Source organism: Lissotriton vulgaris, chromosome 5 (assembly GCF_964263255.1).
Source record: "Lissotriton vulgaris chromosome 5, aLisVul1.2, whole genome shotgun sequence".
Classification (NCBI taxonomy): Eukaryota; Metazoa; Chordata; class Amphibia; order Caudata; family Salamandridae; genus Lissotriton; species Lissotriton vulgaris.
This window is the reverse complement of record NC_141693.1, coordinates 1,202,078,626-1,202,096,132: the sequence shown is the minus strand read 5'-3', so window position 1 is coordinate 1,202,096,132 and position 17,507 is coordinate 1,202,078,626.

Sequence of the window (17,507 nt, the reverse complement as noted above, 5' to 3'; positions counted from 1 at the left end):
AACACTGTGGACTCCGATCAAAAAGGTAGAAAACTAAGTTAGTAATAACAGCGAAAAAAAGTGGAAGACAAGTCAGAAGGATAAAAATAAACAAACCCTGTCCAAACAAGTTCTATCCGCCAAGATAACAGATGCAAATAAAAAACAAAAAAAAGGGTGATCTGCCAGACATCTTGCAAATGGAGACATCAACTTCAGACGACCATGACGTTGAACACGATATATCAACAAGGAATATAAAAGGCCATGACCTATTTAGACAGCTCTAAAATATAAAGGTGCCATCTGGCAACTTTCCTGAGGAGAACCCTTTGGAAAGGACCATACCTACCAATAGTAGTCCAGTAGAGGCTTCTGCAATTACAACGATTTTCACTCACCATAACAAAAGTAATAAACACAAACAATAACTTCTAGGGCAAACAAAATAATTGTGATCACATGCCCCCTTTTAGAAAGTAATACAGAGAAGGAGCTTCACTGTGCAAGAAACATCGTTCTGCCCCCCCCCCCTGCCTTGATGACAAAAATATAAGAAACATTCCTGCCCATTGTGCAGGTCAAACAAATCACTGTCTGAACACATTTTAACATCAGAAGCAAAGGATACCAGTGACCGGTGGCAAATCACATTAATTCCTCTATATAATTCAAGAGGCAACCAAGATATATTAAATAGGGGAAATATTTTGAGGCTGCTCGTTGGGCTGAACATTTTATTAAGAAGTGAAACTTCCTTTCCTGCCTGCACGCTTTAACCTCCAGCAATAAAGTGTGCCGAATTTGAAACCTGTTTTGGGCCTCTTCTTGTTGGGCGAAAGTTTGGTGGATATGAAGCGGTCACGCCTGGGCCACGGAGAGAGCCCAGCTGCTGTTGCGGTCTGGCTGTGGCGCTTAAATTCGCTACGGCATTCTGAACGGGTGCTAGAGATGGGGGTTATCAAATGTGGTGTGAGGGATGAAGAGAGCAACACTTGCCCACTTGGGAAAAATAACTTTTAATTTTGCTTTGAACACGGCAACTCACAGGAGGTTCTAAGGCACTACAAATACCATGAGGCCACGGTGTGGCCAAGCCCAGTGGGGCGGGATTTGGGACATTATCAAAAGCCTGAAACTGCCGCAGTTCATTTGCAGAGAAAACTGTAGCCCATGAGGAAGTGCTGATATGCACGAAACCCGTCGGGCTGAACATTTTATTAAGAAGTGAAGCTTCTTTTCCTGCCTGCATGCTTTAACCTCCAGCAATAAAGAGTGGCGAATTTGAAACCCGTTTCGGGCCTCTTCATGTTATATATATATATATATATATATATATATATATATATATATTCAAGATTCTCGGTTGCTCCAAAGGGTTGCGGTCGGCCCCGTGGGAAGTGGCGTGAGCGCCGGCAGAGCACGCCGGTAACTTCAATTGCCAACACCTCGTCACACAATGTATCACGCTCTCAGACACTCAGTAAACGCCAGAGATCAGCAAGGTCCAAGGGTGTTTATTGACCCCTTACATATATATATAATTTTTTTCCTGTATTGTGGTAACATTAATCTATGCTCTTAAGAAAGCAGATTTTTTTTATATGATTTCTTTTATATGCACATCTTTGTATTGTGACGGTTTTTATTAACTAATAACAATAAACGTATTCATTCTACATACATTCATTCTACATAGCAGATAGGCTTAACATAGAGGCAATGTGTAAAGTATTTGTGCAATACTTAACAGTAATAAAGTAAAAATGCAAAACAATGAAGATCCCAAAATGAATTAGAAAAACTGAATAAATAGTAATAAACAAAATAACAGAAAAATGACAAAAATCCAATAAGGCAAATAGGAAATATGAGTGGAGGAGTCAAGTGGTCTGTATGGTGTGCTGGCCTAATGAAAGTCTGTTCTGCTACGAGTTTCAGAGGAACTACGCCCTGCAGAAAGGTGGTTCTTTGGCTAGACCTTGGGAGCTGTGCTATGTGAAGTAAGCTACCCAAAGGTGACCACCTCGATCAGGGTAAGCAGGTACACAAATCAACAGGTCAGCAGCCTTCTAGACTTCTGAACTGTAAAGAAAAATAATCTAAGATGCACTTGGAATCTCCATTTCCAACTACGTCTCGTTGTCATATGACAGCTTTGTGATTCAGTAGATCTCCATCACTAGGGCAGAGAAGTCCCTATTATAAAGTATAAGGAAAAGTAAAATAGTATATCACACTTTAAAATGTTACAGTAAAAATATATGAATGTTAAATATTAATGTAAAATAATTGTGTATATTTTTTCACCCTAGAAAAAATGAAAAAATACAGCACTATTAACTGTATTACAAATCAATGAATTAAATTATATTTCTTTAATGCAAAAATATATATCAAAAGGTTTCATTTCAAAAAAACATATCAACCAAAAATGCTTATTTTTATTTGATCTGTGAAATTGTTAAAAGTTCTGTATAGAATTATTTTTAAAGTTCTAATGTTTATTAAAACATTATAATAACATATTATGTCTTTTTAACAACCAATAATTGACATTAAATAGATTTTTTTTATTTTTAAAAGGCAAAATAAGATAATTTATTTCAGTATTATTAGCTATTGAGATTTCTTCTAAATTCCTGCCTCCATTATTGTCTACGGAAGGGTGTTGCAGTTACAGTAGCTGGCCATGTGAGGTGCTGGATTTCCTCCAGGTGTGACCTAAAGCATATTTACGACTCTTTTGGGACCATTTTGGCTGTAGCAACTATTGAGGTGCAGTTTGTGGATAGCAACGGGCTAACTCGTTCGTGGGTGGGTGTTTATTATTCCTTAAATCCCTCCTTACCATTCATGAAACACATGCCTTTATGTAGTAAATATTCCACATTTTCCTTCCATTCCCCTTCACTCCTACATTTGGTATAAAAACTAAAGTGTACAAGTGAGGACAGAGATCTCCACATTTAAAAGATAGGAGAGGCGATGGTTTCCACATACAGGTTTGTGAAAAGCATTTTGTAATATATGAGTGGTACTATTGTAGTACTACTAAACGTTCTACAAGGTGCATTTTGTGGATTGGTCCCTCTATGCTGAAAGTTAGTCAGAGAAGAGGTAAGGGAGAAACACATTCTTAGTCACATGCGCCCTGCCTAATGGGTCATGAGCACCAATGGGTAAATGCTTTGATGAAGCTGGACGATTGTAGAGGGGACTACAAGAGCCCCAGTGGGAATCTAATGAATTCAGTGACGCCATGCCCTCCCTGCTGGTCCTTCTGGGGAAACTGGCTTTACACCATCCTGAAACATCTGGGATATTTACACAACATCTGGGATATTTATACAACATCTGGGATATTTCCACACCAGGAAAACTGGCAGAAAGACCGCAGGAGAGGAGACATTCATCACAACAGCGTGTTTAGCGTTATATAAAACACAGAAATATACGAATTGTTATAAATTGGGGCTAGTATTGCATGATAATGCGCGTCTTTCATCCCGTGCCATAAATGCACTGATCAATGACTTAAGAAGAGATTGATAAATTATTCCAGACAGAAATTGTCACGGTCTGGAACAGAAGGATGCATTCATCTGGGTCACCTCTTGATCCTGCCTGGCAACAGCTGCTTTGAGCTAAGGTAAACAATCTATTCCCTGGGGGGAAGTGAGTCTGCATATGGGGGAATTGTGTGTTTTCATGTAATACGGTGATTAAATTACCCACAATAGCTATGACCCTCTGAGTTGCTCACTATTGTGCAGCTTAAAAGCTTGCTTCATTTTGATTCAATTTCAAGGTATGTTTTCAGTGTAAAAGAGCTCAGCGGAAGTGGCGTCACTATAAGCTATGCCTACCTCCTGTAGGATGCCCCCCTACTCTTTTGGCGGGAAGGAACAGTGACTATATTCATACTGGAGAAGGCTGGGATATCACAGGCGCTAGAGCTTGCCACTCATTGGTGGAGTGGTTTATCTGGAGATTTCCAGACACGCTGACGTCTGTGTGAGGTCAATCTAATAATGTACCAGAAAAACTCACCCAGAGGCCTGGCCTTCTGAAAAGGCAGTAAGTCTAAGCAGAGGCTGTCTTATCCCAGGCCGATGCCTACCAAAGTTCAGTAGGGTTGGAGAAGAGGCAATTATGTCAACCTGCCTTCTATATAAATTCAGAAAGGATTGCAGAGAAGCAATTAAATTGTTGCAAACGAGTCACTCCACTGTGGTGGTGACATTTTTCGTTCACTGCGCAGTTTTTAGTATAAAATATTGTTACCAGTGGCGGCCGCTATTTACTGGGGTTGCAAGACGGGGGAAGGAGGGGAGGGGGGGGTTGTAGCTGAAAAAAAAAGAACACTTACCTACAGGCAAGCAACCCGGCTGGCCGTCGCCTCTCAGTCTACTTGCTGCCGCTGCCGCTGCCACCTCTTGCTCCTGGAAGCAGGAACAGGAAGCACCCAGGATTCTGACTACCCTAGGCAATCACAGCGATGCAATGCAGTGCTGTGATTGGTCGGAGCACTGTGGATCGGCGCTCAGGAATGGGAGCCTACGGCATGTTCTGCACCCGGGCTATAATGCAGCATGGGTGCAGAACATGTAAAGTGCGCATGCCGGTTGGCCCGCCCGAGAGGACCGGTCAAAGTGTCATTGCGCACCTTGGAGTGGGCAAACCACTCCTCCCCTACCCTGCTGTGGCAGTCCAGCCCGCCCTGCCACGCACCAGGAAAGGAAAACTAAAATGGTAATACCGCTAGTTATTATCATTTTAGAACTCTTTATCTACTGCTCACAAAGCAGTGGAGCAACGCTCCTCTGCCTTAGCGGAAGAGTCGCCACTGGTCGTTATGGCTATAGCAAGGCAGCTTGTATGTTAGGAGACCTTCTGAAAGGTTGGCAGAGCTGCAAAGCTTGACTTACAAATGGCTGACTCCAACCCCGCCATACATTCATAGATTTTTGCCTGTTTTGGAAACCTCTTTTCACTATAAAGCGGTTTATCTCTGCGGGACTGGTTACTCTCCCGCTGTACAGTCAGGAAATGTCACCTTTACAAGGAGTTTTTTTTCCACTACGCAGCACTTTTACCACTTAGGTACGTACCACACAGCCCATTTAAAGATACTTTTGCAAAGTTGTATTATACCACACAGGTAAGATAATATATTTTTATGACATTATTGTAATTCACTGGAAAAACAAAAGTTAAATTGACTTTACAGTTAGGTCAGGGAATAATATCTTACTGTAACTTGCGCCCCGCCATGCACTGCTTATGATCTCACATATTACATCACTTATGACATATCCAATGACATAATTGATGACACCACTGATGGCATCTCAAACGGCATCATTGATGACTTCACTAATGACATCACTGATGACATCATTCAATGATTGTGAGAGTTTGCTATAGTCTTAAATGTATTTAGTAATGTAAATATATATAAATATAAATAAATATATATATATATATATATATATATATATATATATATATATATATATATATATATATATATATATATATATATTACCTACTGGCGGTCGCCAGTAGGTATATATAGTTAGTATTTTTTCTCTATGGAACTTTAGAAAATTCTATGTCTAATAACTTTGGCGTTTGTGGACGGAATCGGCTGAAATTTTCAGGAAAATGGCACATTTTGTTTCTGAGCAGCCCTGAAAATTTAGGGGGGTTTCGTCAAGGGGGGGCTGGGAAAAAAGGGGGGTCCCAAAACGCGATTTCCCATTCATTTTTCCATAGGGCATTTGGCCTCACTTTTAGCTCGAACGGCTGAATGGATTTGCACGAAACCTGGCAAAATTGTAGGGACTGTTAGCCCGATGTGCCTTTGCTGGGTCTCAATATATGTGCTCCAGTGGATTTTGAGAAATTAACGTTTAAAAAAACAGATATATCTGTGACAGCGTCCCGGATAGCGCTCCAGATCGCGTACTTTTCGCGTAACGGAGCTTTGCGAAGTGAAGCTGATTGGCTCTCCGGTGTCTGTCAACATTCTAAACAGTCCGGTGCGGCCGCCATCTTGTCTCTCGGTAGGATCGAGAGACAAGAGGAGGAGAAAAACAAAGGGGGAATTTAATGAAAGGGGGCAAGGTAGACTCCTCTTGACCCCCTAGGAATGATGTTGGGGTTATTAAAGGGTCCCGTGGGGCAAATAAAAAAAATTGATTTTTCGCGGTAGAAGCGCTTCTCGGTTCGCGAACCGGGTCGCAAACTGGTAGCGAAACGGGAATTTTGCCATTTTGTGTTACTATTTAATTAAATTACAAGATGGAGGAAAAGCAATGCGAGTATTGGGTATAAGGGGGTATGGGAGACGTATCCTGACCCCCTATGTTTTCTGAGGGTGGTTGAGGAGGCTCATATATGTTGATACTTGTCTTCCAGCGGTTGCGCGTGAGCGTTTTTTTTTTTGCGGCTTGACTTCTGTTCACGTTCGATTCGAAGGAAATCAGGAAGTGTTGACCGCCATTTTGACACTGCGAGTAAATATATTTTTAAAAATAATTGTTATAAATTAATTTGTATTGATAAACATTTTCTGCGCCATCTTGCTTTTTTCCAATGCCACACTTTTGTCGTGCACGGCAGCCATTTTAGATGCCTTGACCAGACCCACTCTCTGCACGCCGCCGATCCTCAGCATGGCTCCCCACCCTCGCAAGCATCTCCCCCACGCACTGGTCACCCCTGCTCTCTCTCTCATGCATGGGCCATAAACCTCCCCCATCTGCGCTGCTCTTCCAAGAGTATCACACCCTGTGCCCGCCCGACACCTCCCTTTCACCCTATTCACTACCACACCCTCTGACACTCCTCTTCCTCTGTGTCTGATTGTCCAGGCCGGTCCCAGGCTATCACCTAGCCCTGTGGATGTAGTTTATGGCCCCAACTGTAAAGAATCACCCCTGTTCAAAGGAGTTACAGTAGATCAAGGCCCCCACCTCATGAGATCCGTCACACCACACGCGTTCCTACTATCTGATAACGATCCTGTATTGTGATTGGGGAGGGGATTCTCACTGTAAGGGTGTGTGGGACCGAGCCTGAAGCGGAAGATTCCAGGGATGCCTTTTTGTACATCAAAGTCTTCACAATTATGTGTCACATTAAAAAAATATAGCACTCCAACAAAGTAGTAGGATTATAACACTTTAATAACTTATAAATATATACAACGCTCCAACAAAGTAAACACGTTAAAAAAAACTTTTTAAACAACTATTTACATGACATTACTTTAACCAGGATAGACAAAGAAATGACACAGTGATGTAAAAGTTTCTGAAAGAAATGCCAAGAACGTCCCATGTGAAAGTGAATTTTATCTGGCAATTTTTTTCTTTTCCTTCTCATGAAAAGAAAGTTAATGCCAGGTTCGTTACCTGCCTCATCTGCAAAAAAAAAACTCTTGAGAGGGAAGGAAAAAAAATATAGCTATGGTAATCATACCATGCATCGGCACATGGAGAGGTGGCACCCTCTTAATTATTCTAAAGCACAACTTCGAGATTTGGTGGATAACCCCCGACCGGCAAAAACATCCACCAATGACTTAGCAATAAGTGAGTCAGAGGCAAGGGAAACGGTCCCAAATCTGCAAAAGAACTTTGGGCAGATAAGGTTGACTTGTGTAGCATGTGGAATATTAATTTCATGCGGAGAGATGAGTATTACTTTAATAAATAGATCATATGAAAATCATCAATGTCCAAAACGTCCTAGAAAGTAATTTTTGTCATTTTTGAGGAAGAGAGATAGCCTACAGTGGTACGGGGTCGTTTTCGTTCGTACTAGGGGGACCAGGTGACATTCCTTCGGGGTGGCTTAGGGGTATTTAAAACAACTTCCCTGATACAGGTAGCATATAAAGTAGAGGCTTAATTCCAGGATCTGTATCGATTGCTTTATGCTGTACAAAAATGAAAAACACATACAACAAACCTGGACCATTCATATTTTCAATGTTTCTGCGTACTATACTTTTTAACCCTTAACTAATTGAGCTGCTTCATTTCACCTGCTTTTTTTTTGTTTTTTTTTTTAATCGGAAACAGTGGCCATTTATTCGAAACTTACCAATCTACGCGTTACAACTACGTTTGCTTTTTCAAAAACCTTTAATAAAAATGTTGGTGCCCAAGTACGGGCCTACAACCCCGTGGGCCGGCCACGGAGCAGGCTGGAACTGTAAATGGGGGGGTATTTATTTGTGGAAAACATAACAGAGTCAGTGGTCGTTGATTTCATAGTAAAAAGTGCGACAAGTGCAACAAAATCATATCGATAATTCATTGTGAGCAAGTACCAAAAGTGTCGACAATTCGAACCTTCAATAATCAATGATGCATTAGAACTTAATATCAATTCATTGTTCGAACGTGTAATCAGTACCCGTCCCATGTCAATTCATTGTTCGAAAGTATAATCAATACCCATCCCGGATCAATTCATTGTCCGAACATATAATCAGTCTTATCCCATATCAATTCATGTGCTAAAAACTGCATACATATCTCATGATATCAAGGCTGAGCAATCGGGGCACAGCAAGGAGTTGAGAGTTTCATTTGTACCCGCGCCATTTTGGGTGAGGTCAGGAAGGTCCAAGTATAGTCAAAATGTCTCCACCAACTCGTGGTTGGACCGGGACCTCTTTCGGCAGTCCAAAAGTTTTCGTTGAAGGGTAGCAGAGGGGACTGGCGACATGAACCATCAGTCAAAGTGGGGTGGGAGGCAACAATCTCTCCTACCGGGTCATACTGGTGTTCCACCGGAATTGATCAAGTTGGTAGTCTTGCAGGATTTTGATCATTTCAAGACTGAGGCCGGTGCCAGCATGAGCGCGTCGACGTCCCTCGGCTACGTCGTGGTCGTTCCGTGGGTGATCATAGCAGTCATTCCTCATCTGGGGTCGGGGGCCCCCGTGGCTCTTATAGAATCTTCAAAGTTGAGGAGAACGTTTCTGGACGCAGGACTCATTTTCTAGCTGAACTCAAAAGCGTCGTTGTACCGCAAAAGTAAACAAGACCCCCGCTGGGTGAGCGGAGCATCATTGCCTCGCAATAGTGGACGAGACCTTTTGTCGGGTCAGTGGAGCGCCGCTGCATCGCAAGAATGGAGGAACCCTTGTCGGGTGAGTGGAGCGTTGGGGGTGCACCTGAGGGGCCCCCACCTGGGGGGGTGGGAGAGGCTCGTTCGCGCCACCTCTCCCTCCCAGCGCACCCCACGCTGACACCTGGCGTTGATATTCGTGATGTCCGGACCAGGCGATAAGAGGGGGGGGTCGGAGGCAGAGGCAAGACATCCCCCCGTGGCCTGCAGGGCGCCGCTTCAGGACCGAACGGGGAGCTCATACCAAGCCGGGGCCAGACCAGGAGATACGAGGGGAGGGGGGGGGTCGGTGGCATGTGCAAGACATCCCCCCCCAGTGTTGTTGCAGCCATTATTGAAGAAAGAAGAAGATCCCGTCGGCCTCGGCTCCTCTCCTGGTGCACCTTACGCGACGACCCTTTTGTTGGGTGAGTGGAGCGTTGGGGGTGCAGCTGAGGGGCCCCCACCTGGGGGGGTGGGAGAGGCTCGTTCGCGCCGCCTCTCCCTCCCAGCGCACCCCAGGCCGACACCTGGCGTTGATATCCGTGATGTCCGGACCAGGCGATAGGAGGGGGGGGGTCAAAGGCAGAGGCAAGACATCCCCCCCGTGGCCTGCAGGGCGCCAGAAGAGATTGGGAGGACCAGTACATTCCGGGCTGACCATCCCACGACTTCTCCGGCTGATGGCGGCTAGTCGGGCCCCGCCCTGCACGTGTCGAGGCCTCGTCTTCCGGATGGGCGTAACCGTGTACCTGTTGTACTTCGGGAGTTTCCGGAATGGGGGTAGGTATCTGCTGATTTGTATCTATTTCATGTTACCGTTATTGGGCGTGGTGGGCGGTGGGACAGACATGCTTGGAGCAGTGGGGGGGTGGCGGAGGTTAGCTACCTCGTGGCTGCCGTAACGTCAAGCTTGGCTATCTCTCACCACTTTCATGTTTCTTATTTCTAGCGAAGTCAAAAACTCATCAGTGGCCTACTGATTTTGTTCGATTTCTTTCCCTTCCTTTTCAAGTGTGTTTCATGCTAAAGTTTCTGTTTAACAGGATACAGTGATTACTTCGTATTTTACATATGTCTTCTTTATTAGGGGTATTCTCCGGTTGAGACAGATGATGTACCTCTAATAAATGGTCCGGGTGGAACTAGTTTCTCAATCAGTGGGGAGTAGATGGGCATGACAGATTACAACGGGGGACAAAAGTCCGCATTACCTATCCTTCACTATCAGAAAACAGAAACAACAATGACAAGTAATAGTAGTGATATCCTGGGCGGGTGATGGAACTGGGATTGTTAATGGAAAAAGATCTACAGAGAAAGCTATTGGTGAATTATACTTCTCCGGAAATTTAAAACTCACAAATGTTTTATTTGTGTAATCGTTTCAGGTCAAACGGATTGTGTAAAAATGTTCAGAATGGAAGAGTCACCAAAAGGCAAAAAGTACACTCATGTATGAAAATCTTACTATTAATGCTTGACTGAGGCCAAGGAGATCAGAGTGCATGAGTCTCATGCTCGATCGATTGAGCTAGCCGGATCGGGCAACAAAAAGTATAAAATAGTTATGTAAATAGTTATTTAATAAAATGTTTTACCCTGTTACTTTGCTGGTGTGTTGTATATATTTATAATATTTGCATAGGGTTTGTCGTTATTTTGGGTGGGGTGGGTGGTGGAGCCGAGCTGTCTTGCAGCCATCATGGTGTGGAGCTCAGTTCATCTCACTAGTTTCGTATTTCTCACGAGGGGTTGTTCTTAATGTTTCTATTTTAGCGAGGTCAAAAAGAGATCCCATTAGTGGCCTACTGATTTTGCTCGATTCCTTTTGTTTTTTTAAACGATTTTTCACTATATGCAAAGACTAAACAGAGTATTGCGACTCTGTGCTTGTTTGTAAATAGAGAATGAACCAAAGAGAACCAATTCTAAAACAGTAAATGCTTGGATAACAATCAATCAAATAGAGAGAGAAGCAGGCACGACGGATTACAACGGGGGCAAAGACCTGCGTTAACTACCCTTCACTATCTGCAAAGAGAGAGTACTCCTAAGAGAAAAGAGGGGGGGGGCAGCGTTCAAAGCACATCAGCGTGCACAAACACAAAAATGTTTTTACCTATCACGTACTTAACATTTGACAGCTTTTGATATTTGCTATTAAAAAACCATTGAAATTCACTGAAAAAACCATAGGTTATAGACCATATATAGTTAGGAATTAGCATTTACAAAACCTTGAAAATTCACTGAAAAAACCATTGGTTATAGACCATATATAGTTAGGAATTAGCATTTACAAAACCTTAATTTACTCGCACAAAACCATAGAAATTCGCATATATAGTTAAATGCAATAACTATATATCGCGCACCCGCAATCCACTGCTGATGATGTCACATATTACATCATTCATGACATGGTCAGTGACATCACTGATGACATCACTGATGACAACTCAAATGACATCACTGATGACAACTCAAATGACATCACTGATGACATCAATGATGACATCTCAAATGACATCACTGATGACATCACTGATGACATCTCATTTGACATTACTGATCACATCACTGATTATATCATTCATGTGATAATACGATGAACATATTTAGACTCTAATATAACCTTAGATACACTCAGAGTAAACAGACACTCACAGACTGTCACTCATCCATGGAGTTACTCACACACCTAGTCAGTCATGCACTGAATCAATCACACCTCCATATCCTCAACTATACAGTTATACACACCTTACTTATTCAAACATATACTAACTCATATTTACTCTCTTATACAATCCCTGATACAAGTTTTCAATGATCCATTCAGCCACTCACACATTCACTGGCTCTTATACACAGTAATTTATATATGTGAACTCTCACATGTATTGTGTTTTACATATGTACTTACTTTGACATGTAGCACTGAGATATCCATTCACTCACCAATACACTCGTACACAGTCAACCACCCATACAGCTGTTTCTACATGCACTTTTGAACCCATACATCTAATGAATCAACTGCTCACACATCTATGCACAGAGTCATACACCTCCCAGCCACCCACACACACTCAGTCTCCCATACAAATACTTGGGCAACCAATCAATAACCCATATAGTTACTCATATAGCTACTGATCAACACATGCAGCAGTTCATAGAACAACAGATATAATGATGCACAAATTAAGACAGTTTAGTCACTAACCCATGCACTCAGTGAGACACATTTAATCACTCTCTCATACAGTCAGTCATGCACCTACTAAATCCTTCATCCAGACACTTATACATCCACTCATTCTTCAATATGTAAGACATATTTTAACTTTACAGAAACATACAGTCACTGGATGATGTCATCAGTGATGTCATCAGTGATGTCACTGACCATGTCATGAATGATGTAATATGTGACATCATCAGCAGTGGATTCGGGTGCGCGATATATAGTTATTGCATTTAACTATATATGCGAATTTCTATGGTTTTGTGCGAGTAAATTAAGGTTTTGTAAATGCTAATTCCTAACTATATATGGTCTATAAACAATGGTTTTTTCAGTGAATTTTCAAGGTTTTGTAAATGCTAATTCCTAACTATATATGGTCTATAACCTATGGTTTTTTCAGTGAATATATATATATATATATTCACAAAAAAACATAGGTTTCACAATCGTTATAGTTAGGAATCAGCATTTAAAAAACCTTTTAAATTGACTGAAAAAAGATAGGTTTCACACCAGTTATAGTTAGCTGAACATTTTACCCACACAAAACCATTGAAATTCCCACGTTATAGTTAGTTTGACTCACTATAACTCGCGCACCCGCAATCCACTGCTGATGATGTCACATATTACATCATTCATGACATGGTCAGTGACATCACTGATGACATCACTGATGACATTATTCATGTGATAATACGATGCATCTCCTCACACTCTAATCTAACCTTTGATACACCCAGTGTTAAATACAAACTACTATTCCTGAAATTAATGACACACCAATAGCAGTAACTAAATACGCATACTCACTGATTCCTAGGTCTACACACACATCCACTCATTCACCCATACAATCACTCATACATACAGACACTCATCAATACAACACTATCATATCCACTCATACACCTATACAGACACTTACATGCTGACACTCATCCACAAAGTTACTCAAACACCTAGTCAGTTATGCAAAGAATCAATCACACTCCCATGTCATTAACTACAACCTTATACACACTAAACCTTACTTATTCAAACATATACTAACACATACTTACTTTCTTTTACAATCACTAATATAAGTACACATTGATCCATACAGTCACTTACGCAATCACAGGCTCTGATGTTTAGTCATTTATATATGCCAACTCTCACATGCACTGTGTTTAATATATGTACTTACATGGACATGTAGCACTGATATATCCATTCACTCAGCAACACACCCATGCACACAGTCAACCGCCCATACAGCTGTTTCTACATTCACTCTTGAACCCATATACCTAGTGAATGAACTGGTCACACATCTATGCACAGAGTCACACACCTCACAGCCACCCACACACATACTCACCCTCACATTCAAATACTTAGACAACCAATCAATAACCCATATAGCCACTTATATAGCTATTGATCAACACATGCAGCAGCTTACACAACAACAGACATACCCATGCACACATTTAGACAGTTTAGTCACTAACCAATGCATTCAGTAAGACACATTTTATCACTCACTCATACAGTCAGTCACGCACCTACTAAGTCCATCATCCAGACACTCATACATACACTCATTCTTCAATATGTTAGACACATTTTAACTTTACAGGAACACACATTCACTGGATGATGTCATCAGTGATGTCATCAGTGATGTCACTGACCATGTCATGAATGATGTAATATGTGACATCATCAGCAGTGGATTGCGGGTGCGCGAGTCATAGTGAGTCCAACTAACTAAAACGTGGGAATTCCAATCGTTTTGTGTGAGTAAAATGTTCAGCTAACTATAACTGGTGTGAAACCTATGTTTTTTTCAGTGAATTTCAAACGTTTTTAAATGCTGATTCCTAACTATAACGATTGTGAAACCTATGGTTTTTTTAGTGAATTTCAAAGGTTTTTTAAAAGCTAATTCCTAACTATAACGATTGTGAAACCTATGGTTTTTTTAGTGAATTTCAAAGGTTTTTTAAAAACGAATTCCTAAATATAACGTTTGTGAAACCTATGGTTTTTTCACTGAATTTCAAAGGTTTTTTAAAAGCGAATTCCTTTCTATATCGAGTTTGTAACCTACGATTTTTTTTTTGTTGCTGTTTTGTGTAAGTATTAATTATTAATAAATTTGTTTTTATAATAAAATGATTTAAATGTTTTTTTGTTTTTTTTATCATTTTTTCCTGGGGCGCTCAGGGTGCGCGCACCGGTAAGCTCTCCGGAGGGCGCACTGAGAGCGCTATTTCTGCGTTCGTTAAAAAAAATATGTATGAAAAGTAAATAATAACGCAAGACAGTTTGGACCATACTTATAAAAGCAATATTTATAATTTACGAAATGAAAATGAATTTACATTTCCGCAAAGCTATCAAAACATCACTCTTGCGCGCCGCGTAAGCGTCCCCGGAAGCGCCTCCGTTCGCGCCGCGTAAGCGCCCCCGGAAGCGCCTACGTTCACGCCGCGTAAGCGCCCCCGGAAGCTCTTCGTGCGTGTTTTTTTTTACAACTAATGAAAACCCCACCCTTTTCCTTCACTTCTTCTTTCACTTTGGTGAGAGCAAGACCTCTTTTTTTCTTTGCTAAGAATTTGTGGAGAGAATGGCTGCCAGACCATCCACCAGCAGTGAGGAGTTAAATGATTTCATCGATGAAGAGCCTCCTCAGCCGAAGGTGAAAGAACATTTTATCTGGAAAAAAATTTCTATACCTGATGGGCATAAAAAAGTAAATGCACCAAAAGTTGAATGCAAAATCTGCCAAACTGTACTTTCCCATGGAGACCCCCGAAAGAAGTACAGTTTTGGTAATTCAACTATGATTCGCCACGTCGAAAGGAGGCACCCCCAGAACTATGCCCGGGAGAGTGTCAGGGCTCTGGCACAAGAGGCTTCCAGGGATGGGACCTCTACTTCAACTGGAGGATCAACAACATCGGTGAGGGGGCGATCTCAAGAGCTGATTCCAAACATTCAGCCTGCTTTTAATAAAGGCGTTCTTAAATGCAGAGACTGTGATCAGCTACTTTGCTATGGGAAACAAAGTGTTCTCCTTATGGTTTGAGCATTGGAGAACCATCGCTGCCGTTCCCAGCCCTAAATTTGTATTTTTTTGTTTTTGCTCCTGTTGAGCAGTTTCTCATTCCCCGTTTTTGTTTCTGTTCTAAAAAAGGAAAAAAGAAGAAAAAAAAAGTTATTTTCAGAACTAACTCCAATTCTCATCAAAGAGCTGTGTTCTTAAAAAAATGAAAAAGAGTAAGTGAAGTGGAGTGCATTGATAAAGGAGAGGAAAATGAGTAAGAAAGCACAGAAAGGGACGAGAGGAGATGGGAAGTTAAGTAGGGGGACTGAAAGAAGGTGAGTGTGGGGAAGGAGAGTGAGGAGAAGGAGAGTATACATGGGGTATGTGGATATGCGAAGAAAATGTAGTAAAGGAACGGGGGTGTGGAAGGGGAAGAAAAGAGCAGTGATATTTTGGAAATAGTGGAGATACAGACTGGATAAAGACAAGTAAGTGTGAGATCAGGTAAGTAAGGCAGTGAAGAAACAGAGAAAGTGAAAGAAAAAATAATAGTAGAAGACTGAAGGCCTCATTTTTGCACCTGCCTCACAGCAGGTGTAACACTGACGCAGGTCCTTTAACATGGGCCTGGCCCCATGTGAAAGGATGCATTGCTGGAGTTGTGTCACTTTTGTGACACACTCCAGCAATGTATCACTTTTGCGCTTACAGATACGTCAGAAATACTGACGTATCTGTAAGTACTTGCGACATAATGTGTCATAAATTAAATATGACGCATGAGTAGAAGACTGAAGGCCTCATTTATGAGGCCATGCTGCACTTTTACGCCACCGGTGCATCACTTTTTGTGACGCACCTGTGCTGTAAAAAATGCACCTTGTTCAGTCATATTTACAAAGTGACGCATCTAGGTGGATACGTCACTTTGTAAACCCCTGCGCCACATTATACCTACGTCAGGTGTAATGTATGCAAAAGGGGCGTATTGGTGCAAGAAAGGGTCATAGAGGTGACGCAGTGAAATCTATGAGATTTCACTGCGTCACTTTTAGGACCCCGTTGTGTCAAAATCTTGCGCCTGTCTCACAGCAGGCGTAAGACTGATGCAGGCCCTTTCACATGGGACTTGCCCCATGTGAAAGGATGCATTGCTGGAGTTGTGTCACTTTTGTGACACACTCCAGCAAAGCATCACTTTTGCGCTTACAGATACGTCAGAAATACTGACGTATCTGTAAGTACTTGCGACATAATGCGTCATATATTCAATATATCACATGAGTAGAAGACTGAAGGCCTCATTTATGAGGCCATGCGTCATTTTTACGCCATCGGTGCGCCACTTTTTGTGACGCACCAGTGCTGTAAAAAATGCACCTTTTTGAGTCATATTTACAAAGTGACGCATCTAGGTAGATGCGTCACTTTGTAAACCCCTGCGCCACATTATACCTATGTCAGCTGTAATGTATACAAAAGGGGTGTATTGACGCAAGAATGGGTTGTAGAGGTGACGCAGTGAAATCTGTGAGATTTCACTGCGTCACTTTTATGAAGCTGTTGCGTCCAAATCTTACGCCTGCTTAACAGCAGCCGTAAGACTGACGCAGGCCCTTTCACATGGGACTGGCCCCATGTGAAAGGATGCATTGCTGGAGTTGCGTCACTTTTGTGACACACTCCAGCAATGCATCACTTTCCTCTAAACACTCAACATTATTTTTTTACTCTATTTTTTTACACTGTTTTTCCCCGTGGTGCACTCAGGGTGCGCGTACCGGAGAGCGTACCGGGGAGCGCCGCCAGCGCTTACCTTGCGAAATTTTTTAGCCCTTTAAGGTCCTTCTAGGCCCCCCTCAGAAAACCTAGGGGGTCAGGGGGTGTCTACTCTGCCCCCTTTTAATTATATCCCCCTTTCTTTTTTCACCTCTTGTGTCTCGATTCTAACGAGACACAAGATGGCGGACTCGCCAGACTGTTTAGAATGTTGACAGACACCCGACAGCCAATCAGCTTTCCGCTCGCGCACACCCGTAGCGCGCCGGGTGCGCTCCCTGGTACACGCACCAGTGAGCGCTCGGAGCGCGCCTATAGATA